At 43.5% G+C, this 27,742-nt stretch overlaps 1 protein-coding gene across 13 annotated transcripts in view; it reads right to left on the bottom strand.

Moving 5' to 3' along the window:
- Positions 1-27,742, bottom strand: part of LOC308468284 (5-hydroxytryptamine receptor 2A-like) — a 257,733-nt gene that overhangs the window by 104,069 nt on the left and 125,922 nt on the right. The window contains exon 1 of one of the 13 annotated variants that reach the window (XM_080990387.1): positions 16,970-16,988. The exons of the other annotated variants lie outside the window; for them this stretch is intronic. The gene's annotated coding sequence lies outside the window, so the exon portion shown is untranslated. Of the gene's footprint in view, positions 1-16,969; positions 16,989-27,742 lie in introns of those variants that run through there. 13 annotated transcript variants of the gene reach the window in all.

Raw genomic sequence — 27,742 nt, 5'->3', positions numbered from 1 at the left:
TGCAAGGGAGTGAATCTCTGAACTGGTAAAAGCAAAGGTTTAATTAATTAACGAGAAAAGCTGGCAGAGATATTTAAGAAGAGGCAATTATAAGAGTGGGAGCAATATTGTGGGAGAAAGTATACAGAAGAGAATTTGCATAAAACTTCTCTCTCTCTGTCTTCATAAGCATCATCTTGGAAATGAGCCCACTGAATGATAACTCCTTTGTGGGCACTTTCACGGGAAGCAGAGCCGTTTCATGGGGTATTGATACCTCTGGGCTTGGAAGCACCTTACATATGCATTTTTTAAAAGAAAAAATCAGTGATGGCCTGGATGGTTGCTTTACTCCAACCATGCACCCCCCATCCATTTTCTAGACAAGTCATAATAAGGCTGGTATTTCAAGAAGCCATACTACAGTGGTACCTTGGGTTAAGTACTTAATTCGTTCCGGAGGTCCGTACTTAACCTGAAACTGTTCTTAACCTGAAGCACCACTTTAGCTAATGGGGCCTGCTCCTGCTGCTGTGCCATCGGAGCACGATTTCTGTTCTCATCCTGAAGCAAAGTTCTTAACCTGAAGCACGATTTCTGGGTTAGCGGAGTCTGTAACCTGAAGCGTATGTAACCCGAAGCATATGTAACCTGAGGTACCACTGTACTAGGCATTTAAGATGAGCACCATCAGCCAGCTAGGACAGAATAGCAAAGAGAATGTATTTCATGACCAGAAAGGGGGTGGATTGGACGACCCTTGTGACCCCTCCCAACTCTACAATTCTATGGTTCTATGATTTGCAGCGTGACATAGAATCGGCCCCAGACATATTTTTAACTTGGATTCCGAACTTCACCTACAGAGTGGCAGTGTAGGCGTCTTGACCCAAGCTCTTGGCACAGCAGCCATGTTTCAATGCCTTCCCCTCAGTTTCCCCCAAAAATCTAGCAGACAGAGCTCAGTGTTTAGAGGGAAATACCTAGGCTATTCCATCAGCTGACCCTCAAGGGCCACCCAGATGCCCCTGGCCCCTCTAAAGCAGCAGCTGCCCTCTTTGCTGCTGCTGCTGCTCAGGTGATTCCTGTTCAGCTGAAATGGGAAGGGGAAGATGAGAGGGAGGGCAATCTTAGTCCTGCAGGAGCCAGCCAAAGGACCATCAAATCCAGGGCCAACAAGATGCCTATGGGAACCCTGCAAGCAGTACCTAAGCACAAGAGCCTTCTCCCCACTTGTGATCCCCAGCAGCTGGCATTCAGAAGGCACAACGCAGTCAGGAATAACCTTATCCTCCAGGAATTTGTCTTTTAAAACCACCCAAGCGGGCAACCCCCATTACCTGTTGTGGGAGCGAGTTCCACATGTGATATGCAAAGAAGTACTTTCTTTTCTCTGTCCTCCTGAATCTTCTCACCTCCTGCTTCACTGGACGGCCCCAAGTTCTAGTGCTATGAGGGAGGGAGGAAAACTTTTCTCTATCCACTTTCTCCACACAGTGCCTAATTTTTTTTTACACCTCTATCATTTCCCCTCTTACTTGTCTTTTCTCTAAACGAAAAAAAGCCCCAAAACTTATAACCTTTCCTCTGAGGGGAGCTTTGAAGCTGTACAATATCCTTTTTTTGCACTGAGGTGACTAGAGCTGTACACAGTACTTTCAAGTGCTGTCACACCACAGACTTGTATAACAGCATTATGATATTATAACATTCCCCTGGGTGATCTTCTCCCCCTCCACCAGCAGATCAGGAATCATTTGAGCAGCACAGAATAGGGAGCTCTCTCTCTCTCTCTCTCTCTCTCTCTCTCTCTCTGATTGCAGGGGGGGAAACCCTCAAATCGAGTTACAAAAAAATTGTGAAGATGGTGGGTGGGTGAGCAACCTCACACACCTTGGGGTATGCTGCTCCTGACCACTTTCCCCCAAAGGGAATACAGAACTTGAGAAGAGTGGGAAGGATTCCCAATCTGGCATATAGGAGGACATCGTTAGAGGTCTTTGGTTTTCACAGTAGAAACTATTGCAAATGGAGTTCTCCACCCATCCAGTAATTCATCTCTACCTGCTTGGTCCCCAGTAAGTAATGTTGTGCATGCCCCAATCACTGAGCAGCGAGAGGCTTCAGGGGTGCCTACACTTTACTCAGGAATTGGTTTCCTTGAACTGAAGGCAAATGGAGACTGTGCTGCCTTTAGAATATATGGTTTTATTTGAGCATAAGATGGAAGGGCTCACAGCATTAACACCCCAACAAATCTTGCCTCCCTAGTAGATTTCCAAAGAAGTTCCAAGCTCAGCTTTGGGTCCAGCACAAAGCAAGACACGCCTCTGCATTCAGCTTCCAACACAAGCCAAAACCTCATGCTCACACAAAAAATTCCCTTGACCTATTGCTTTCCATCCTAGGATGATGTGGCATCCAGCCAAGTGAGGTGGGAAAAGGCCATGCCCATTTGTCTCTATGGCAACTTCTTTGGCCATGTAAATAGTAGCATTTAACTGGATAGCCAAGGCTGGTTCAGCAGCCTCTTCTACTGGATTCTAAACTTTATTAGATACAGGATCAGAAGCCTGGAAGGAACCCACAGATATCATCCACACTGACCCTCAAACCTATAACAACGATATGAAGAGAGAAAGTGAGCAACATCCCATATTACAGTCTGCTATAGTATCTTTGAACACCAGAGCTGATTAGGGTTCAGAGTCCCTCCCATCCCTATATCACACCAATTTCCTTTTGTTTCAAAACCCTTGCTGGTCTCAGAAATGGTGCTTGGAGTTGAAAGTCACTTTCCCATAGCCAAACCTACCACACAAAGTTATCATGGTGAAAAAGCTCTACATTCCACAACTACCACCCTGAGGTATTTTGCAGGAAGGCTGGGGAGGCACACAAATCTTTAAATACAACATCTATGCCTGGGGTAACCAAATGAATAGCTCCACAAAGAGTGCTAATATTCAGGTCAGGGCAATACAAAATTGAAGAAAACTAATCACAATGGATTTAATCCAGATTATATCAGTTGAACTCAGATGCCATTGAAATCAATTAGACAAATTGGTCATCATCATGACTTAACTCTCTTTGATGGAGACACAGTTTGGCTGATTTAGTCTGGATTCAACCTACTGTATTCTGAAGCCTCTCTCTAAAAGCAAAGCCCATCATTTTATGTTTCTCCCCCCCCCCCTAAAAAAATCAGGACAAAGCAAAGGGATGATGGGTGGCACAATATGTAGGAAAATGCAATGTGTTTACAAGAGAATAAGTCAACTTTTAGATGAATACAGATGAACTCCCATGATGGATGGGAGAAATATTACATCAGGAGAGCTTTTACATGGAAAGAGTAACAGATAGGTTTATCAGGTCCTCTAGCTGATTTAGCAGAATATTTTAATATCTAAAACTGAGTAATATTTCATTCTTTCTTCTAATATGAACACAGTCCTTTGACTCCAAAGTAGCCCTGCTAAGCAAAACAGACATGCTCTGTAGTTAAGTGGGTATATTTGATTGTAGCTTTTCTTTCTATCCAAGAGCCTATGATTTAGGTCCATGTTGCCTGCTAGCATCTTTCAGAGCACAGTGCCAACAAAACAAAGCTATAAACTTCAAATATTGTCAGCAGCATCGGGGTTGATCTGAAAGGGAGGAATCCCCCAACCCCAAAACTTTAAACAGCTGGAATTAATTTTGGGGGAGTGTATAAAAGCATTCACCCATTCAAAGTGAGGAGAGATAAGTTGCTGTCACTCTGAACTGCTTTTCATGACCAAATATGAATTCAATCTGTAGCATTATCTTAGCATTGCTCCAGAATCACTTCCAAGGAAGAAGCAGTCCCAGTTACTGATCAGGCTGCGAATGTAGTGCAGTGCAGACAGCAGTAATGTTGATGGTGGGTGAGTGGGAAAACATGTTTCCCTCTCACAAAAAGCCTTATTTGCCCAGCCGGGGCAGAAGGATTGTTGCAAGAAAGACACAGCACGATGGAATTGCTTAACCCCTCTCCCACTAGGGGTGGGCAAATTTCAGTTTAGTGCAAATTTGGCCCCATAAACACACTTTTGTGAAACCATTTCCCTTTACTGTATATTGTACAGTTCTGCATTTTATATGGACACTTTCCCTTAATATATATATTTCCACAGACTTCACTAGGCTGGAGGGCTGCATTGCAAAATTCAGAAGCACTTCAGTTCACATCTTGTTTTGGGATGTGTGAATTAGGTAAATGCAACCTGAATCAAATCTATCCTGTGCCCATATCTCCCTCCAACCCATTAGTTCTCCACTACAGACTCCTCCAAACGCATATACCAGACAACTTTAATCATGTTGCCCCACCTCAACCAGACTCAAAAACTGGAAATAAACACAACTTCAGCAGGGAGAGGGGTTAACTGCCTCAGCAGAGGACGTTTGCAATGGAGAAAGGTGCAATAGGGATGATGCTAATTTAGCCTTCTCCCCGCTTCCACCCCAGATACGTTCATCTCACAGCAGACTGCAGCACATTTCAAGAGAGAGCAGCAAAAGAGGATGGGAGAAATCTTAAGATACTGCAGTCCATGCCAGACTTTGCAACTGCAAAAGTGGTGGGTAGCCTGCTTCCTCCCACCAAAGGAGTCAAATAATTTGTATACGTAGGGTTGGTGTACAAGCCTACAGTTTCTTGTTTTTTATTTAAAACATCAAGAACATTATGCACAGCCACCTGCCCTTCACACCAAGCCCATTTTTCGAGAGAAGGATTTGCACCTCGCAGGCGTTATATTTGGCAGTAATCAAAATGCAAGCCACGGACAGCCAGCCACAGGCAAAGAAAGAATAGAAAATATGCCAGATGTATTAGAGACAGGGAAAACGTAACTGACAAGGCAGAGGGATATGGGTGGTGGTGGGAAAGAACTGACAGCATGGATGAAGGAAATGCCAATGAGACTGGAGGATGGTTGTCAATCAGCCAAAAAGTCCTACTTAAGCCAGCCTCAGTTCACACAAATGCCAGCCTTTAAATAAAGTTAGTCTTCCACTCTCACTTCACAAACTAGGAAGAGCATAGTTACTGCTGACCTTTAAAGCCCTAAACGGCCTTGACCCTGAAGGAGCATATCCATTTTCATTGTTCAGCCTGGACACTGAGGTCCAGCTCTGAGGGCCTTCTGGCAGTTCCCCATTGTGAGGTTATAGGGAACCAGCCAGAGGGCCTTCGCAGTAGTGGCGCCCACCCTGTGGAATGACCTCCCATCAGTTGTCAAGGAGATAACAACCATATGACTTTCTGAAGACATCTGAAAGCAGCCCTGTATCGGGAAGTTTTTAATGTTTGGTGTGTCTTTATATTATGCTGGAAGCCACCTAGAATGGCTGGGGCAACCCAGTCAGATGGACAGGCTGCCATCATCATCATCATCATCATCATCATCATCATCATTATTCCAGTTGTGTCGAATGCTAGGAGCCTGGATTTTAGCTGAGCAAAAATGGAGATGTTTAACCTGCACATCTGGTGGAGCTTGTTAGATTTGATGGAGCTCAGTTGATGTCATATGCCTCAATACCTTGTGCTCCCTACACACATCTACTCAGACCCAACATTCATCACCTGAGGCCCTTCTTCATATACCCTTTTGGGGAAAGTGAAGAGGATGGTTACTGAGTTCAATAGCATCTATATTTATATAAAGCAATTAAGCCTGCAACTGAGGGGGTATTCCTAGCCAGAAGAAGAAAGGGCATGATTCTTACTCCGGGAAGATCCTACTGGGGTGTAGGGAAATTGCACTAAAGGGTCGCCAATGACTGTCAAGGCAATGAACAGTGAAAAATATGGTTCCTTGGGATTGTTTGAGAAATTTTGCACATGGAGAGAGAAAGCCACCAACATTTGGGAATGGAAAAGTTCTGAAAGAACTTTAGCCTTAGCTCAATTTTAAAACAGGCCTTGATAGCAAATTGTGGGAGACTATAAAAGTGCAACAAGCTGACAGTTATTTAGCCTATTATTATATTTTGACAACCATGGAAAGGATTGTATGGATTTATTTGGATTTATTAATGTACATATTTCCTCGAACAATGGGTTTTGTTCTTAAGGAGAGCCTCCTATGCATTTGTTCACAGCAAATCAGAGTACATAATGTAAAGTGAGAATTGGTCCTTGCTTGCCAAGCAAAACAATAAATTCTAGATCTTTAGTGTCGGCCCAAGACATTTCTGATAGCTGAGGGACATTCAACAATACTCTGAAGCTGTGGGGCATCCTTGGCTAAATTTTTATCTATTGCCCAAAGAACCACAAATCAGCAGATTAGACTCGTTTGGATTTCATAATAAATAATAACTGTTTGTGCTCATAAATCGATTCTGGGAGCTGAACGGATATGAACAATCCTGCCCTCTGTCCTTAGTATCAAATTCTGCCTCTGGAATGCGCATCCAGTAACTACTAGGACAAGACGAGGACCTCTGCATGACAGTCACGTACCCCACAGGCAGCAGACATCCTGATAATTGCAAAGTTCTGGTTGTAAGCTTCCTTTGAGGTCCTGTTGCAGTTTTAGCTCCTTGTCCAAAGAAGAGGCCGAGGAGCAACCCTATACAAATCCAGAGTGGAGTCCCTGAGTCATTTAGGACTATGTTAACTTGTTGTTCATGAGTGGGGGAAAGGAAGCTGTGTTGGGTGTGTGTGGAAATATTGTGGAGAAAACATGGTCACCTGACAGTAATTTTGTTGAAAGGGTACTCCTAGCAAAACAGAAAGCACACAAAATTGCCCAAAGGTGCCAAAAGCCTGCAGTGAACATGGCAATATTTTCCTAAGAACAAGGATAGCTGTCAGAACCATAAAACGGATAGGATCTCTTAAGGCATCTCTAGAGAATTACGGATTTAAAAAAGAACACTAAAGAAAATCACAGGGTGTACTATTAAAATTATGAATGCAGTCAAGGTGATAAACTGGGGCAGTAAGTACAGAGATGGCTAATGGAATTCACAGGAGTGAGAGGAATAATGTTGAATTATTACACCCATTTTCACTCTTTCTGGTTTCCTGCTCTGGAGAAGCCAGAGCTCTGAGGAAAGCATAAACAACAACCTTGACATGCAAGGTAATCAGACTCAAAGTATTTTAGTGACACCTGATGAACTGTAAACATGGGTGCACCAAATTAGGGATGGATAGTTTGACCTGACCATGGCACAATTTAACAATCAGCAAATGCTGAATTTCTCCTGTTGTGGCAAAATCCTCAGTCCCCAACATGTCGTCAGGCTGCAACTTTGAATCCTCAAAGGTTTTGTTAAATGAATTCTCCAGCCCTTATTTATGACTGAAAGGCCCATTGGCGCCATTGATGTCTGGGCATGTAGCACATATTACACAGGGGCTGCAAAACCTCAAGCCCAGGGGTCAACTGTGGCCCTCCAGGTCTCTCTGTCTAGCCCTCAGAATGCTCACCAGGCCACACCCCTCACAGGTGCTGCTTCACACCAAAGTGTTGGTTGGAATTTGTCCTTAATTCTGATAATGCCTCGTTTCAGGATGGGGGATAAAGAGTGGTGTGGGTGTGTGTGTGGAAACTAGCCTATAGCACAGTGATTAAAACTGCATTAGTTGTTCCACCCACTTTTCCTTCTGGCCCCAAGCACCACTGCCAAGCAGAAAAAGTTCCCCCCACTGTTGTGTTACACTTTGCTGACCACAAGTCTCAGAAAGATAGAGCACATGCTTCATGTGCAGAAAGATACATGTTCCAATCCATGGCATCTCCAGGGATGGGGAGCAGATCTTAGGCATCAGGTCTGGAAGAGGACATTCTACCTCTGCCTCTGTGTTCAGGACCTTGGAGAGCAGCTCCAACCTGTCTTGATATGACTGATATGGTGTGATTTCATATAAGGTATATTCTTGCATTTGGGGAAGAAGTATAGCTCAGAAACAGTGCCTGTTTGGCATGTAGGAGAACCTGGAGTTCAATCCCTGGTTTCTCCAGTTTAAAGGGCATTTCAGGGAAGTTGTGGGGCGGAGCGGCGGCAAGGAACAATCACCACAATACATTTTAAAAGGTGCTCCCAAGAGACGACCAGAGTGAGATCATGGAAGCATAAAGAACCATTCCAAGACATCTGTGAAGTAATTAATGATGCCTGTTAGTGGGTGTTTAGCAATTGCCTCTGTGCCCACCAGGAGCAAAGAGTTTATCTTACCCTTCCAAAACAGCCTTTTATTTTTTTTAAAAAAAATACAGTACTGTAAAGGCATTCATTGCTACCAATTCACTGTATAAATTTAAAATGATAAAAAGAGAATGGATGGTATATTTCCATTTCCTATAGACACAGCGCTTCCTATCAGATCAAATACTCTCAATAAAGTACTGAAATCTTCGGCATTCAGCTGGGATTTGGCACCGAGCGTCTATTAATTAACCAGAGAGATGATAACAAGGTTTACATAATGGGTTCTCTCAGTCTTGGAGGCTGGCAGGGAGGCCCCCACAAAAGCTGAGCAGATTTCAGCCCCCAGGTGTTTGGCAAGCGAGATTCTCAGCTTCACTCTTCACAGATTCACAGGCACTTACTGTGTCTGGCTTAGTAACAGACCCTCTAAATCTCCCAAGGTTGACGTACTGATAACAAATTCCCGTAATCGCATCAAAAATGTTCTGAGCTGTTTTTACAAAGAGGAAATTCTAGTCACACACACACACACGCACACACACACACACACACTTAGCTTTCAGGTAACTATGGCTATGTCAAGTCATCTTCCATTCCCTTACTAATTCCTGTCAGTAGCTGCCATTTGCTCAGCTGCGTGGTGGAATCCCAGGGTATGGTAACCATGGAAATTGGACTTCAGGAAAACCAAGCTGGATTGGCCAGCCTCACTCCTTACAACTCCATCACCAATGGACACTTTCTGGGATTCTCAAAGACACTGAACATATCTCTGCTTTCACCTATGTGCCCACAGCCAATTTTCCACACCCCTAAAAGTAGCTCTAGTCATGTGTCCCAAGGGCAAAGCACATCTGATTCAAGGAAGAGGGCTGTAGCTCAGTGGCAGAGTACCTGCCTTGCATGCAGATTCATTCCCCACCATCTCCAGGTCAGCCTGGGAGAGACCCCTGAGTGAAAACTTGGAGAGCCAACGACAGTCAGTGTAAATGAAGATGGACCAATGTTCTGATTGAGTGTAAGCCTGCTTCCTATATTCTCAGAACGTCCCCTTAAAGAACCTCTAATTACAAGGCTAGGAAAAAGCTTGGCCTGAGACCATGAAGAGTTGCTGGCAGCCAGAATGTTGAGGAAGATGGAGCAAGGGTGCAACTCACTGGAAGGCAGCTTATGCTATACATAAATATCCAAGAAGGACCCAGAGCTCAGTGGCAGAGCAGATGTTTTGCATGCAGCTGTGCTAATCTTCTGTCCCTTTCATCTAGGGCTGGTGGAAAGATCATTCTTTATCAGAGACAGGACTGGCTAACCATTTGTTCTCCAGTTGGTGCTGGACTAAAATTCCCAATTTCCCTGGCCACTGTCTGCAATGGCTAGGACTGATGGGAGTTGGAGTCCAACGACATCTGGAGTACCACAAGTTCCATAACTTAAAGTTCCAGCCTTAGACCTTGGAAAGTAAACACTTATTAGTGCCTGAAGAGGTGGTTCATGAAAACATCAGGCTAAGCACTAAATATAATGGCCAACCAGGTGGGAAGCTCACAAGCAGGACCTAAGCCCTATAAAAACATAGGCTATGTTATGCAAAGTCAGATAATGAGAAGACGCTTACAATAAAGCAGACAAAATATCATTACAATCGCAAAGTGTACATTTCAGCAAGACTTACAAAGAACCATAAAGCATAAAATAGTTTTTATTGTATTGAAGGATACTAGAAGCAGCTGACAATAGGCAGGCTTCCAGATAAGGTCCTGTTTTGAATGTCTTCCTCAGGTGATAACACATCAAAAGCCCTAACTGCGTTCATCTCTCCCAATAAGTTCATTGATTCCAAGAGGATAACACCAGTGGAAGGGTTCAAAATTATAGGCTGGTGTCAGTATTAACTAATTTGACTGTCAGTGGCTCTCCAGAATTCAGCCCTACCTGCAGGTGCTGGAGATGTTCTGCGTGCAAAGAAGATGGTCTGCCACTCTTCCTCAAGTGGCATAATCCAACCAGCCCAACAAAGTAGCAGGCCCTTTCAGGCACTGAAGCTCAGGGGAAGGTATATAACAATGGCAAGTAGTCACATGCAAATAATCTGACGCCAGGTGAAATAAAGTTGTCTGTTGCTATCCTAGGACTGAAACCCAAGCTCTTGAAGCCAGGCCTGCAAGAATGTTCTACCTCAACCATCAAAGATAGCATGCCTGTGATTACCAGTTCCTAGGGATCACACGCAGGGAGCACTAGGGCATTTGTTTGGAAACTGCAAACAGACTGCTGGGTTATATGTGCCTTTGGCCTGATCCAGCAGCCAGGCTCTTATCATGTTCTTAGAACCTGGAGGATGCAGGGGCCTTCATCCAATTCAACTGAATGGCAGAAGATGTTTGAAGTCATGCCCCTTCCAGGATGGTTTTTTAGCCTATCCTTTGGCTTCTGGGTTGCCCCTTGAAGGCTATGGGTTCACAGTGTCCAGTCACAGCCACAAACAGGGAAAGCAAGAACTGGCTCAAGACTTTCTCTAACTATTGTAATGAGAGGGAGTTCGGAATGCCAGTGTGCTAAAAAGTCTGTCCCAGAGAGATTGGAAATCCGTTTGCTAGTTCAAAGTGGTTGGTGCTCCACACAACCTTTTATACCTTGCCAAACAGAAAGTGTTCCTTGTCTGCCCTGCTTGCATTGGGATGGTTTGCCTGCCCTGAAAGCAGCACTTAAAAGAAGCTTGCTACATAGATCTTCTTCATGCAAGATGCTACATGCAAGATGCTGATGTTGTAACTCCCCATGACAGGAGAATCAAGGTAATTTGCAGATGAGCCTTGACATTTTCAGGACCACATTAGCAACATGGCCTGTATTTTAATGGGTCATTTTAATGGGAGAACCTCAGGCCTGGGTGCCAAATGTGACCCTCTAGTCCTTTCTATTTGGCAACCAGAACCCGGCTTCTGGGCCTGCCCACCAGAGGCATTCCCCACGTGGGAATGAAACTCCACCCAGATATAATTATACCAGTAGGCTGTTTTCCTCTGGTGCTGCTGTGTTCATTCTGCTGTTTCTGGTGTGTGTTCCACTGCAATTGCTTTGCAGTTTTTCTAGTTTCTGTTTTTCTGTTTTGTTTCGGTACCAAATTCTTGCCATGTCTTCTTGAAAAGTTGCATGATGAAGCCAAGAACACTTGCAAATGAATTAAGGCAAGAGTGACAGCCCTAAATAGTAAATGAGCATCATAACAGAATGGCCCAGAACAGAGGTCCATCTAATGCTAGTATCCACTGTCCCCACAAGCAAGACTAGCCACGATGGCTATGTCTCCATGGTCAGAGGCAGAAAGGCTTCTGAATACCATTTGCTGGAAACCGCAGGAGAGAAGTGCTCTTGTGCTCAGGTCCTGCTTTCAGGCTTTCCACTGAGGAATCTGAGCAGCCACTAGGAGAACAGGATTCTGGGCTAGATGGACCAATGGAGGCTCTTCGTATGTTCGAAAGATGTGAAGGCAATAGCTTTCCCCATTCCTTAGCTCCAGAGCCTGCAATATAGGAAGAGTCCAAGTGGTCCGTTTCCACTGTGTGTCAGTTTCACATGTGTTTACTCAAAAGCCTTTCTGCATTAATCTGCTATTATTATTCTTTTAAAAATCCACCCTTTTTAAGAACAAGCAATCAGAAGTACACAAAAAGGACTCCAAAACTAGCCTCACCATGGTTTTGCATTAACAGCATCCTATGTGTTGGCTTACAGGTCCCATGAGGTATGAAGTCATTACACGGCAGCAGCAGACTGTGAGGAAACATATATTTTGAGCGTCATTCACAAGCCAATCTGCACCAGGAGCCAATAACTGAATTAGTAGCTGCCCTTTCCCCACCAAAGCAGCCACCTCAGCACATCAAGGCTAGGTCAGCTATCCCAAGTCATCACAGGCTGCCTAATTCCTACTTGCAAGGGGTGGGGGTGGGATCTAAAGTTAGATGATGAAATTAATGGGCAAGAATAACTTAGACCCATTAATTTCAACAGGTCTACACTGTATACAACCTTTAATATCCCACATACCAGGGTGTTTGCTAAGGTTAACTGACAAGACTAAATGCGAATATGAAATACAAAACCTCTGCTGCTAAAATCCAAAGTAAGAACTAGCATTCATTCAGATAGTTTGCCACCTGCTCACTAAAGCAATTGATTGGTCCCCTCTGGGAAGATGCTCAGTGAAGAGTCTTTAAAAATTAAGCAGGAAACTGTCTCATAAGATGATATGTATTCTTTTAAGCCCTTGAATTTTCTTAAACAAAACAAAACAAAACAAAAGAAAACAACAACAAAAAAACTACAGTAAAAGAACACACGAAAGCCCTTTTTGACCTCTGAGTGATCATACAGACAGCAACTAGCTTTAAAGAGAACTGTAGCAATCCTGCCTGCTCAGATCTTTGAAATTGAAATAGCAAAATTATTAAAGTGCATTACGTTCTTGCTATCATTGAGACTTTAGGCTCCTTTAGTTTATGCTTTACATAGCAAGGAATTGTCTGTATGTTTTAATCTTGAGGGAAATCTATTCCAGATAGAGAAGTTGGATATATATTTTGAAAATAAATAAATAACCCTGGAGCTGTGCTGCATTGAATTACTTAGTGGGATAGCTGAAAGATTGGGGGGGGGGGGGAGTTCCACAGGAGCAGCCAATCGAATGCAATCATTTTGTGAATTGCCTTTCTAACAAGACTAATTCCTTTGCTCCAGTTTGATGGATTTCAACCATTACGAGATCCGTTGAAGACCAGAGCAGCATGCGGAAGCAGGAGAGGAGGTGGGGAGAGCTTGATAACACCATTCACTGCTTGCCATTCTGAGAGAGTCTTTGCTTCTTCGTGTTAAGCAGATTATTGCAGAAAGAAAGCCTAATGGCTCTGGTGCCTCGTCTTAACTCATCATGCCACAGTGGATTTAGCTTTCCCAGTGCCTGGGAAGTGTAAAATGAAAGCATTAGGCAGTGAGTTTATTTATATTGCTTTGTCTTGAGTCAAGACAGCTAGGCCTCCAGCAGCCCACCTGAAGGCTATTGTAATATTACAAGCAGAGCAAAAAAAGTTGCAAACCTATCTTGAGCAGAAATACATCTTTAATATATGCCAGTGGAAATTTCTCCCCAGCTCCAATATCACTTCCAAAGCCCAGAGCTTCTTCAAAATGGAACTCCTTAAAGTTGACAAATGAGCTGGATGGAACTTGTCATACTGGAAATCATGCACAATGCACCAGGATAAGCAAGATTTTGCATACAGTGGTACCTCGGGTTACATACGCTTCAGGTTACATATGCTTCAGGTTACACACTCCGCTAACCTAGAAACAGTGCTTCAGGTTAAGAACTTTGCTTCAGGATGAGAACAGAAATCATGCTCTGGTGGCGCAGCAGCAGCAGGAGGCCCCATTAGCTAAAGTGGTTAGCTTCAGGTTAAGAACAGTTTCAGGTTAAGAATGGACCTCCGGAACAAATTAAGTACTTAACCCAAGGTACCACTGTACTTGCAAATCACCTATGAACTTCTGAAAGTTCTGAATAAAAAGTGAGAGGTGGCGGTAGAACATTTCTATTCAGCAGAATTTGAAGAAGTTCTGGCATTCATATGCCACAAATAAAATATAGATGAAAAAGCAAAGGAAGGAGAAGGCTGCCAAGGCAACTTGCTCTACAAAATGGGAGAGTGCAAAATGTAGCTAAGGGAGGTGAAATGTGGATTCAAATTGGGTGATGAAAAAAAATACATATAAGAATACATATCAGGGGCATGAGTAATAGTTCTAGAATGGGTTGGGTCTTAAACCAGGCTCCCAGACATCAAACTCTAGATGCCTTATCTCCTGAGCCACCAATGTTCTGTACCTCCAGGGCACCACCTAGGCTGAAGTACCTGTCTGTCAGAACATTCCATCAGCTGACACACACACTCAGGGCCAATCCCTTTCTCCCAGGCTCTGAGCTTGCTCCTCCAACTTATTTTTGATATGAGGAATCTTGACCTCTGCATGGTATTGATATGCACCTGCCTTTGGCCCCTTGATCCACATTTGTTGCCTGAAATGCCTGGACCATACTTCTTCTTGTACTCTGCTTGGTCAACAGCTAGCTTCTCTGGGTCATGGAGCCTAACACCCTGAAACCTGACCTTTGCCAAAGTCTGGTTGTCCCTTGAGTCTGTACAAGGGTATTTCTTGTTCCTCTATCTTCTTCCTATACCTGGGAGCAGAATGGCTTGTGGGCTTCCTATTGGAACATCTGATTGGCCACTGTGAGAACAGAATATTCTCTAACCAGGGCATTATATGAAGTGGTCACCATGGCTGTCAGTCACCCTGCCTCACACCAATGGCTGATGAGGAGACACACAGTACAGTAAGGACATAAGAGCCCTGGTTGATCATGCCAGTGGCCCATCTAGTCTACCATCCTTCTCTCACAGTGGCCAACCAGATGCTTATGGGAAGTCCACAACCAGGACCATGATTCCCAGTATCATTTAACAACCAACCCCTCTTCACAGGGAACTCTGGGTATCATGGCTCTGAGATGGGACTAGGGGTTTCCAAACAACTTTCAGGACCTTTAACGAACTACTTGCTTCCAGAATTATTTGGGGGAAGCCATGATTGTTTGATGTGTGCCAGATGTACCTCTGTGGGGGAGAAAATCCACAGGAAATCTACAGCTTAGGGGTTGCCACTGATAAGGTCCATGGAACTACCAGCATGGCATTTAAAGGGAAATCACACTGGGTTTAGCATTTTCAACCTGACTCCTGCTGTGCAATATCCACAACAGATGTAAATACTAGCATGGTGGATAACAGGTTACTGTTCCATTTTACCTCAGAACCACTCGTCAGTTCTTGCTTTTTTAATGATCAGCATCACTATTGACATGTACATTCTATTCATTGATACCTTCTCTCTCTTTTTAATAGTAAGTGTAACATTAATTGTTACAAAACTGGGATCAGGAGAAAGTGGTGAGCACTATGCCTCAGAAGCAGAGCCTCCCCCAGTCTAAGCGCACCTTCCGAATGTTGCGAGCTACAACTCCCATCATCCCCAACCAGCATAGCCAATGGTTAGGGATGGTGGGACTCAAAGGTGAAAATATCTAGCTACTCTTATATCTAATCAACAGGCCCGCGTTTTATAAAACAGTGGATCCTTCTGCCAGCTAGGAGCGACAACACTCCATTTGCCCCATGTGTACAATGAGAAGGGGACCTGGTTTCCAACCTTCCCTGTGCATTCTCACTATAAAGCTATTTTAAAAGTATTTCGTTGGCTATTTATGTCCTGTTTGGCAGTTCTACCGCTAGAAGCAGCCAACACCAATGAAAAGGAAAGTACATCGACTAGAACTCTATAAAAACATCAGCCATTAAACCAACACCACATTAAGAAGTCTCTAAAACCGACATGTACCAGGTAAATTGCAGCACTCAATAATCGTCTATAATCAGAACCTCATCTAAAGGTTATTCTGGGATTCCTACCAGACCTTCAAGAGATATTCAAGACTCATAGCTGTACCCCAGCTTTCCTTCAAGCAGCCCAGAGTGACATTTTATCATCCCACTGCAAACCTCCCAGGTTGTCATGGGCCAGGAGTCAGCTTCACTTGCTGAGCAGCAGCCTGAAGTGAAGTGACCACCTGCTGCTGATCAGCCTTCTTGCTACCGATGAGAACCAGCCGGCTCCAGCATTCTTAAGCATGGTTTTCAGCCTCAGTCAATTGCTGGAAACAACATTAGTTGTTCCTGGCCGGACCTGCTACTTCTTGCTTCTTGTGACCTTGGACCCTAGCCTTTCTTGACCCCCAGATCATCTATGTGAACTGCTGTTGCCCTGCTTCTGCGCTTCCCACTGGAGGCTCCGGTTGACCATGCTGTACTAGAGGGACCTTTGGCCTAAGCCTTGCATACACCAGCACAGATAGCATCCCACACATTTTCCAGGACATCCGGCTGGCCATGCTCTCCTCACAAAAGATCACTTTTGAACAACTGTTGCTGAGAAAACTGATCAATGCAAGATAGACATCGCAGAGAGAAGAAGCTAAAATAGGAATAAGGCAGGAGATGCCTGATGGGAAAGCCTGCTACTTGTTCTTAACTCTCTGCTTCCCTTCCAACCCAGGCTCCCAAGTCTGCAGGCTGTTATTTGAAGATAACTACACTACTTACCAGGGACTCTCCAGTTGGCACAACTATTAAGTATGTTCCAGCTTTGAAAACTGAGCACGTGCCAACCACCTCCTCAATTCAAAGCCAGCCTCTCAACACTCACTGTCTCATTCCTGACCCATCAATAACTGGGAACAACCCAGAAAAGCCATTAATTTAAATTAAGTTTTGAAGTTTTTTTTTACCCTTTGAGGGTGTGTGTTTTTCAATCATTTCTGTCTTTTTGATTTGCAATTGAGAGGCAAAATGTTAAACTGGAACATGCTAGAAAATTGTTCTCGTGAAAACTCTTAAAAAACAAACAAACCTGTAATACTAACAGTGAAACCCTGTATATACACCCATACATATCAGACAAGTGCCATCTCTATTGTCTATTAAAGGCTATTTTTTTCAAAAAGCCTTTAAAGGAGAGATTTTGTTTTTTATCCTAGTTGGTATCTACACTGAATTTGGAACTGGATTATATAGCTGATTTTTTAAAAGATCATTAATCACTTTGACATGGGAAGCAATTCATTTTTTAAAAAAATGCCTACACAGAAGTAAGCACAACTGAGCTAAATTGGACTTACTCCAATTTAGTATAGTATAGTAGGGATGGAGAACCTCAGGCCCTCCAGACATTGCTGAATCCCAGCTAGGCCAAAGGTCAGGATTAGGGATGCCAGAGAATTCTGTGAAAAATAGAAAAGAAGCATAAATTGTTACAGTTCTTGTTTTTGTCTGTGATTAGGAATGGAAATCAGTCAAGTGATGTATTCTTTCACATCACTGTGTTGTTGTTGTTGTTGTTGTTGTTGTTGTTGTTGTTGTTGTTGTTTTAAGTTTGCAAACATTACATAGCTACAGTAATTACTTTTCTTTTCTCTGAAATGAATGTTAGGTTCCATAAATAGTTACATAGCTTACATAACGTACATTAAGTAGAAGACAGTTGGGTTAGCATTTGGTGGAAGCTGAACTGCAGAGGAACAGAAACAGCACTGATTGTGAGCAATACATGTTGGAATGGAAATTGCTGACTTCATACATCCCTAATCAGAGGTGAAGGGAGCTGTAGTCCATCAACTTTGGGAGGCCAACAGATGCCTCACCTGTGTTGTGTAGGGTTAGGGAGCATGTGAATATGTTGGGGGAGGGGGGAGATAAAAAGGGAACTACATACTATTATTGTCTCTTCACATTCCAAAGCTGGGTTTCATAATAACACATTTGCTGATGTAAGTCTAGCTGCCCTTTTAATCAGTGATAAAATATGCCAGGAGTTCTCCATGAATTTATGGTCTTCTGTTACCTTTGCCTTTTTCATAGTTACAGGCTTCTCACAGGAAAAAAAGAGGAACCTTTTTAAAAAAGAAGAATTTCAAACGCATGCCAGTTTTAAGTTTCTTTTCACTTGCTGCATGGCAGATTTTGGCCGCTTGATGGCCAAAACTGAACAGCCAAAGAAAAATCTACCTTTGAAGATAATTAAAGAAATTCAACTGTGAAATGAAACTACCAGCGTGGTATCTTTTGACTGGAGCCAATAAAGCTGTCTCTCACTCCCTGCTGAATTTCAGCCTCAGATAGAAAAGCTCCAGACAAATATGATTGTCAGAAGGTTCTTTAAAAATCCCATGTAGATTTGGAATATTTGGGGATTTGCATAATTTCTAAGTTTGGTAAAAACAGCATTACTTATAAAAGCCAATTAAGGAAATGTTTTTGTTTCTTTAAAAATTGTGAAGTGCCTTTCAGTGATTATGTTCACATCTGCAAACAGCAACCCAGTGCTGTTGTCCTCGTTTTACATATAGGCAAAGACGACGGAGACTAATGAGTCCAGGGTGAAGTAGAGGATTGAACCCTAGTGTCACAGATGCAACTAGTCATTCTAGCTTTGCTCAGTTTTGCAGTCAGTCAGCTTCCCGACACGCTGCCTTGCTTAGTATTATCCTGCATGTCGACTACAGGAGATGCCTGGCTTTGCCAGAGTGGGTTAACTTGGGTCAGCAAGATGCTGGACTAGACGGGCTTTTTGTATACAAACATGTTAAACTGAGAGAAATTCACACTGAGATGCTGAAGAATAGTCATGGGGAAGCTTTTTTTTTTTTAAAAAAAAGGAAACTGATGTGGAAATGTGGAAAACAGGAAAGTGGAAAAATGAAAAGCCATGGGTGTCTGAGATTTCTTTTGATATTGAAAGGTGGGGACCTCTAAACCTCTCCCTTTGGGGAAAGGTTAATGTCCTCAAAATGAATGTTGTTCCAAAGCTTTTATACATTCTTAGAGGATTACCAATATATATCTCCAAATTATACTTCCAAAATATAAATCAACCATTTAGATAGTGCCTGTGGGGTATAAAGCCACCAAAAATATCACAACATAAAATGCAACTTCAAACTAAGGAAGGTGGCCTTGGGCTCCCAAATCACCAGGCTTACCTGCTGAGTAAGACTAATTGTTGGAGAGCAAGCAGGGCTACTCTTGAACATAGTTTCTTTGAACCTCTTGTAGGACTATACTACACTCAGCTCCAATTTTATGAAATATTCTATTATCCTTGAGACTATTAAAGCACCTATAAAAATTTGGATGAATATAAATAAAATAATAAGGATGACCCCTATCAGCATGAGAAATTAACAATATGGGCCAACCCAAAATTAAAAATTGGAAATCAAGTAATAATTTGGCAAAATTGGATAAAAAGGGTATTTTGACAGTGAATCAATTAATTGATGAAAATTACAAATTTGTGGAATATAAGACTTTGCATGTAAAGTATGGATTAACCAGTGAAACGCAAATGGCAATACATCCAATTGAAACATACGTTAGAAAGGCAGTTTGGCCCAGACGCTATAGCAGCATCGGAAACACCCATGCTGCTACAAGGTTTAATCTCTGCAACAAAAAACTCTACACTTGCACTATATAAAACCCTACTCAACAGGACGAAATATGATTTAGAATATGACAGGCAAAAATGGAGTGAAGAGTTAGGGGTATAGATAACAAATGATATATGGGAGTCAAGTATAAAATCAACAGAAATAGCCTCTATGGATCTAAGACTAAGACTTATTCAACAGAAAATAATATTCAGAGTCCACTGGACTCCAGCAAAACTATACCAGAAGATAATAATAATAATAATAATAATAATAATAATAATAATAATAATAATTTTTTATTTATACCCCGCCCTCCCCAGCCAAGGCCGGGCTAAGGGCGGCTAACAACAACAATAAAAACAAGTTGAATGAATACAACTTAAAAACAAGATTAAAATACAACAATTAAAATATTGAAACATTAAACATTAAGATGCAGCCTCTTCACAGGAGGAGAAAGGAAAAAAGAAAGAGGGGGAGGGAATCAAATTGATTCTAAGCCAAAGGCCAGGTGGAACAACTCTGTCTTACAGGCCCTGCGGAAAGAAATCAGATCCTGCAGGGGCCTGGTCTCATGAGGCAGAGCGTTCCACCAGGCCGGGGCCAGTGTTGAAAAGGCCCTGGCTCTGGTTGAAGCTAATCTAACTTCCTTAGGGCCTGGGACCACTAGGGTGTTGTTATTTATGGACCTTGAGGCTCTCCGTGGGGCAGACCGGGAGAGGCGGTCCCGTAGGTACAAGGGTCCTAGGCCATGAAGGGCTTTAAAGGTCAAAACCAGCACCTTGAACCTAACCCTGTATTCCACCTGGAGCCAGTGCAGCTGGAAAAGCACTGGGTGAATATGCTCCCATGGCAGAGACCCCGTGAGGAGCCTCGCTGCAGTATTCTGCACCCGCTGGAGTTTCTGGGACAGCTTCAAGGGTGAATTACAGTAGTCAAGCGTGGAGGTGACCGTCACATGGATCACTGTGGCCAGATCGGGGCAGGAAAGGTAAGGGACCAACTGCTTGATGCGGCAAAGGTGGAAAAATGTCACCTTAGCTGATGCTGTAACCTGCGCCCCCATGGAAAGGGAGGCGTCAAGGATTACACCCAAACTCTTAACGGAAGGCAATGGCACTAATTGGGCCCCTGCAAGAGAAGGGAGTTGGTCCCTCATCCCCATGCCATCCCGACCCAGCCAGAGGACCTCTGTCTTCAAAGGATTTAGTTTCAATCGGCTCCCACGAAACCATCCAGCCACAGCTTCCAAGCATCTGGTCAGTGTGTCCGGGGCCGAGTCGGTGTGGCCATCCATCAGCAGATAGAGCTGAAAATAACAAGTGCAGACAACGGCTGGAGATGTGGGAGTAAAAATGAGAACTTAGTACATATGTTGATTAACTGCCCGATGATAAGATTGTTTTGGTGCGAGGTGAGGATATTTATAGCAAGAGTAATAAAAAGAAATTGTTATTTAGGGGAATTGAATTTAATTCTAAATTATATTCCAGAAATGTGGGAGATTTCAAGCGGTCAAAAAAATGGATGTACCGTGCTGTACTAGAAGCCAAAAAAACCCCTTGTTTTGATGAATAGGAAGAGATGCAAAAAGATTCCATTGATCACATGGATTAACAATATGGACAGATTAGCTACATACAAACGAATTGCATGTTGATGCAAAATAAGAATGGATAAATACAGTGGTACCTCGGGTTACAGACGCTTCAGGTTACAGACTCCGCTAACCCAGAAATAGTACCTCGGGTTAAGAACTTTGCTTCAGGATGAGAACAGAAATCGCACAGCGGCGGCAGCGGGAGGCCCCATTAGCTAAAGTGGTGCTTCAGGTTAAGAACAATTTCAGGTTAAGAACGGACCTTCAGAAAGAATTAAGTTCTTAACCCGAGGCACCACTGTACAAAGAAATTTGGAACAAATATTTAAGCGATAGTTGTGGGAAGTAGGGGGAGGAGAGAGAGGTGGGAAAATATTGTGAAAAAAGGTGTAGTCATAGGTATATCAGTGTATTCAAATCTGAATTGTCAAATTGTGTTATTATTGTTATTATGGTTTTTGTTGTGTGTATCTTTTGTGGTTGTTGTTTGTATCGAAAAAATGATTAAATAATTTTTTTTTAAAAGCCATGGGAAGTTGAAATTGACAGATTTGTTTGTCCTTAGGGTCACACACTTCTCCTGCTTCACAATGGACATGGTGTTGTGGGGATTCAACTGTGTGTATCACACACTGACGCAACTGGGAACACTTGAGAGCCAATTGTGGAACTCCTCTCATGTCTGGGGAACCTGAACTGTTAACTTTCAAAATTTCTGTTCTACACATGTCACTTAACAGAAACAATCTTAAAAACCTGCAAGGTGACAGCTGCCTTCGAAACAAAGAGAATCTTTTCATGAGCAATTCATATTTTACCCTCCTCTAAACCTACAAGGAGAGAGAGAGAGACTAATACACTATTTCACCAAATGCAGGCTTGGGAACTCTTAAAAGTGTGAGAAACAATTAAAAGCTCTTTTTATTGCTTACTATAAAATAATCGGAGTGCTTCGTCTCCTTGGTTACCTCAGCACAAAAATAAGGATGGAGAGATTTGGATGTTAGCAAGACTGAATCTAAGTTGCTCCTGCAAAGATGAGTGTTTTGAAGACACTAGGGGGCTGGGAGAATTAAAGATTTAGTTTCCTGCTCAATTTATAGATGGGCAAGCTGCCTGTGATGCAGACTCTGGTCTTTAAAAAAAACAAAAAACTTCAATGCTGGGGTTATTCACATTCTCCAACAAGAAATGCTGGAATCTGCAACTTGAATACACTTAGAACATCAAGCTAATTTGCATACATTTGGTCATTTTGCATAATCCAACTCTGATGCTGAGAAGGAGGGGATTTCTAGAAAAACAGCACTGGCCAAAACATTGGGCAAACCACAGAGGGTTGCCCTCCCCAACCAAGCAAGAAGGGGTGAATGAAGATCTACATCAGGAACAAGGGTGGGAAGAGATGTGCAGCACCTTCTATTCGCCAAACTGCCTTCCTTGGAAGCCAGATCTGCTGCCCTGTGTATTCTCCTCTCCTTGCCTCGTGAGTAGGCTGGCCGTGATGGCAAAAGTCATAGTTAGGCATAGGAGAAAAATCTGCTGAAGTTCACATTTGGAGGCAAATTCTCAAAACTCTGAAGCAATATGCAAACCAAAACTTGGTCAGCCTTCTAAAGTTAAACTTCTCTGAATTTTGCAGCCAAGCAATGGGCAGGGGGAAAAAATATTTCATGCTAGGTAAAGTGTGCATAAAGGTGATATATTAGTGAAAATAACATGCAGATATGCATTATTTTGTGAAAAATGGGTTGCAAATATGTGTGGTGAAGAATGAACATTTTCAAAAAAGAATTCACAAACTGTTTTGGAAAGGGCAATTCAGTAGGTGAGCTCCCCATTAAATGGGGAACACAATCCGACTCCCACCCACCCACCCCCATCTCCAGTCTGGATGGCTACAGGTTTCCCATCCCCAAAATACAGCCATCATGACTAACACCCATTGAAAGTTTTTTTAATTATTGATAATGATGATGATAATAAATATTATTTACATTTATATCCCACCTTTTCCCCCCAAGGAGCTCAAATATCTTTATATATTTTTATCCTCCCTTTTGCCCAAGGAGCTGAAGGCAGCATACTGTTCATAATTTCCCCCACCCTCTCCATTTTATCCTCACATCAATCCTGTGAGGTAGGTTAGTCTGAGAGATATGACCGGCCTAAGGTCATCCAGTGAACTTCATGGTCAAGTAGGCATTTGAACCCAGATCTCCCCTGGCCTTTGTCCAATCACTACATCACTGTTAACACTAGACACCAGCCCACTGCTTACAAACAAACAAAAAATAGTTTGCCTTAGGAAGAGACACAGGAAGCTGCATTATACTGAGTTCAACCACTGGACTATCTAGCGCAGTATTGTCTACACTGACTTGAAGTGGCTCTTTTCAAACTCTGCCTGGAGATGCCAGAGACTGAACCTGAGACTCTTGGCTTGCAAGGCAGGTGCTCTACCAGTGATCTTTTGTGAGGAGAGCATGGCCAGCAGAATGTCCATTGAGTTACAGCTCTCCCCTCTATAAAGACTTTGTAAGCTCACAGCCCCTTCATAGCAGTCACCCTTTCTGCATTTTTCTGGTTCCAGCAAGGACAGCAACTAGTTTTATCCAATTTGCCTCATGCAGATAGTTACGTTAACGGCCTTGGAGCGAAACCAAAACACACATGGGCTGACTTAGGAAGAACTTCCTGACAGTAAGAGCTGTTCGACAGTGGAATTTGCTGCCAAGGAGTGTGGTGGAGTCTCCTTCTTTGGAGGTCTTTAAGCAGAGGCTTGACAACCATATGTCAGGAGTGCTCTGATGGTGTATCCTGCTTGGCAGGGGGTTGGACTCGATGGCCCTTGTGGTCTCTTCCAACTCTATGATTCTATGATTCTATGACTTCACCTGCAGGCAATGGCGACATCAGGACATGAGCTTGGGCTAGTCAGAAGGTGGCAACAGACCAGGCAATTAATGACAAACACTTAAGCAGACTTTCTGATAGTGAACAGCATTTCTTGCATTAATGCTTCCAAGTTGCTTCTGCTCCAAGCAGTGGGCCTCTTTAATTATACTCAGCATATCACCAACTGAGCCAGATTATCTCCACATGGTGGAAGCGACCCAGCCCTGGAAGCAGGATGTGGATGGGAAGGAGTCCCACTGTACTGCCGAGCTCCACTTTCTCCACTAAACAAATTTACCAGGCCAGGCTCAGCACTAAGGCTTGGCTCTGGTTCAAGGAATGACTCTGCCTTCATGTCTGCCGTGTTGAATCCAGACGAAATGCATAGCACTTAAGAACATTATAGGATCCTGTTGGATCAGGCCAAAGCCCTGTCTAGCCCAGCATCCTGTCCTCACAGTGCCCAACCAGATGTCTCTTCTGGGAAGCCCAAAAGCAGGACCAGCGCTCTCCCCACCTGTAACTCCCAGCACCTGGTATTCAGAGGCAATCCTTAACTAGATGAACAGAAGATGGTCTGACTCAGGTTAATGTTGTTCCCTATGTCTTAAACCAGCCTTCTGCATGGGGGTATAGCAGCCCATAAGACAATCCCTGGTGGGTCAGGAAGCCCAACATCCTGTTCTCACAGTGGCCAATCAGATGCCTCTGGGAAACCTACAAGCAGGACCTGAGTGCAACAGCAATTCCGCCAGCTTGCAATTCACAGCTACTGGTTTTCAGAGGCACACAGCCCCCAACAGTGGAGGAAGAACAAAGCTGTCACTGCATCCCTTCTCATACTGCCATTGTATTCCAAAGCCAGTGCATCAGAAGTACATCAGAAGAGCCTGCTGGACCAGGCCAATGGCCCATTTAGACCACCATCCTGTTCTCACAGTTCTCATGACTAGTAGCTATTTATAGCCTTTTCCTCCATCAATTTGTTTAATATTCTTTTAAAGCCATGCAAGTTGGTGTCCACCACGGCTTCTCATGAGAGTGAATTCTATAGTTTAACTAGGTGCTGTGTGTGTAACACTTGAGAACTCCAGCTCCAATCTAGATTAGGACTCAGAATTAACCCAGTGGTTTTTGAACTCCAGCGCCCCAAGGACTGCTTATGGCAAACACCATCCTTAGGACCAAATAGCAGCTAAGTAGGATGGTGGGGGGAGAGGGCAATCTTTAGCAGAAAACCCACAAAGGACCCCAGTCGACATTCCAGGTCAGTGGGTGTGTCCATGGCTGCTTTCTCTCCAATGAAAGCAGTCGGGTTCAGCTGGCTTGTTTGAAACATGACAGGTGTTACATGTCATTTGACCCCTGAGACCCAGAGCCAACAGAGAGAAATCTGAAGACGTGCCAAAACAGCATGTCTAGTTCTGAGGCACAGAGTGGTGGTACTTTATCTGATGAAAAATACAAATAATTCTCAAATGACATGCATTCAACTCGCGTGATTTCAGCTTTACGCACTTGGCAACCAGCCAGCTGAAATCACACAGACTAATTGCATGGAAGGCAGAGAGTTTAAAAACTCTTTTGTGCATTATTTTCCCGGCATGGAAAGAGCTTTTAAGTTCTCAGACCTGCTTAAAAGACTTTGGGAAGCTCTTGTCCCAAAACTCCATTGAAAGGTCCTTACAAACCTCTTTAAAGGTCTCTGCCTTGCATAGGGGGTGGGGGCAAGACCTGCTTGGCATGCCAGCTACAGGCTTCAGAAAGGCAGGGATAGTTTCAGCAGGGTAGTTCCAGGGTTGTTCTCCAGGTTGACTTTGGCTTTACATGCAATCCTCAGAATGTAACCCCCATGCAAGTTGCAAGTTACCTGTGAAGACTTGGTGCAAAATTCCAGCAAACTAGAGTGAATCACACACACAGTATTGGCTCCTGTCAATCCCTTTCATTTCAGCACTCGCCAATGGAAGCATTTTTATCTCCCCAGCCAAGGCTTTGCACCACCACCCCCGGCTGCCCCCCCATCCAGCTTGACTCAGGATGCATGAAAGATTCAAAACGCTCCTTTATAAATATCATCTCATAATCCAGCAAAGGAAATCTTCACAGAGCTACCAAGAGCAGTTGCTTCCAGGGACAAGAACAGATATCACTCTCCAAGTGGGACATGATGCAGTGAGACAAGACCTCCCCTGTGTAGGCAGGGTGTCTGTGATTCAGCATTCAGAAAAGGAGGGGGGCAGACAGAGAGACAGGAAGGATCTTTGCCAATCTGGCATCAATTCTGCTCCCAAGCAAACTGCTTCACTGTGCCAACCCATCACCCAAAGCTTTGTGGGGAGTTTTTTTAGTGGAAAACTGATGCCCTAAAGAGAGGTGCTGGTTACCTTGTTCTCAACAACTTTTGCCTCTTGCCGTCCAAGTTCTAGAAACATCCTCTCTGCCATGGAAGTAAAAACAAACTGAGAAACTTCCCTTCAAGAAGCAGAGCCCAGAACTCTGCCCATTGGAATTATGGGGACAGTAGGGGTGGTCTATACTGGAACTGTCTGACACCACCAGGGGAAGTAAAGCAGTCTACAGGCAGATCTCTAGATCATATAATCATAGAAATGTAGAGTTGGAAGGGTGTAAATAATAAAATATTTTTGTTGTTGTTGTTGTTATTGAATAGGATAGCCCTATTTTCACCGGAGAAATGTTGGAGAGTATGGGGTAACCTTTCTGCAACAGAAATCAACTGGAAGAAGATTCAAGACTGTCAGAAGAAAAGACTTCTTCACAAAATGCATGGTTAAAACTGTGGAACTCACCGCCATAGGACAAGGCACTGGCCATGAACTCAGGTGGCTCTATCTTTCTCCCTCCCTGTTTCCCCCCCAACTGCATGACGTCTAGCATGACAGTTTCTCATACAGAATGTATATGAACTGTGAAAAAGAGTCTACGAATAAAAAATGGAGATGCTATATAAATGTACTTTCCCCGGTTTATTTGTTTGTTTTATAACACACACAAAAACTTTAACAAAAACTATTTTTTTTAAAGAAGGGTAGAACTTCAGCCTTGGAGGAGGAGGAGAGATGTGAGCAGCTATTAGTCACAAAAAATTAAATTAAGCCTCATTCAGTTTGCATCTGAAGATCAGGTGATGGGAACTAGCAGTGGGGAAGGTGTTGTTGCTTTCATCACTCTGCTTATGGGCTTTCCAATGATGCCTCTTCAGAAGCACAATGACAAGCTGGCAGTAATACTTCGGAATGCCAATTGCTGGAGACGATAGAAGGAGAGAGTGCTCTTGTGCTTGGATCCTGCTTGTGGGTTTCCCAGAAACACATGATTGGCCGCTGTGAAAACAGGATGCTGGACTAGATGGGCCATTGGCCTGATCCAGCAGGATCGTCTTAAGTTTCAGTGCTAGCAAGCATGATCCTTGATCTGATCCAATAGTTTGGGGGGGGGGTTGTTTTCCTAAGCCCTTCCTTCTGAGCAAACTCCTCCAGAAATAGCTCTTCCATCAAACCCCTCCAAATTTGCTCTTCTGCCAAGAAGATTTCAGCTTGCCTTGCATTTCTTACAGATTCAAAGGATATGCCCTTGTGTGCTATATTGACATGCCATCTGCTCAGAAGCTGCTCCTGCAGCCCACACTGTGTAGGAGATTTACAGTACTCCGAGCTCCCCCCCAACCCCCCCCCCACTCAACTTCTTCACAAAGTCAACAAGCCATGCCCATAGACCAAAGGTGAAGGCAGCAAGAAGTTCAGAAGTACATGCCAGAAATGCCCATATCAATTATGGCCAACCATATGCCACTCGCAGCTGCCAATCACAAGAAAGGAGGCCACATCAACAGAGAATCTTTTGCCTTCTTGAGACGGGAAAGATCCCTGCATGGTCTCTCTGGTACTGTGTGGCTCCTGTGTGGCCCCACAGGGTGAAAGACATATCCCGAGGTTTGT

This window comes from Podarcis pityusensis (genome assembly GCF_964106645.2).
Source record: "Podarcis pityusensis genome assembly, chromosome: Z".
NCBI classification, from domain to species: domain Eukaryota; kingdom Metazoa; phylum Chordata; class Lepidosauria; order Squamata; family Lacertidae; genus Podarcis; species Podarcis pityusensis.
Note: the sequence above shows the minus strand (reverse complement) of the source record. Positions and strands in the feature narration are given on the sequence as shown.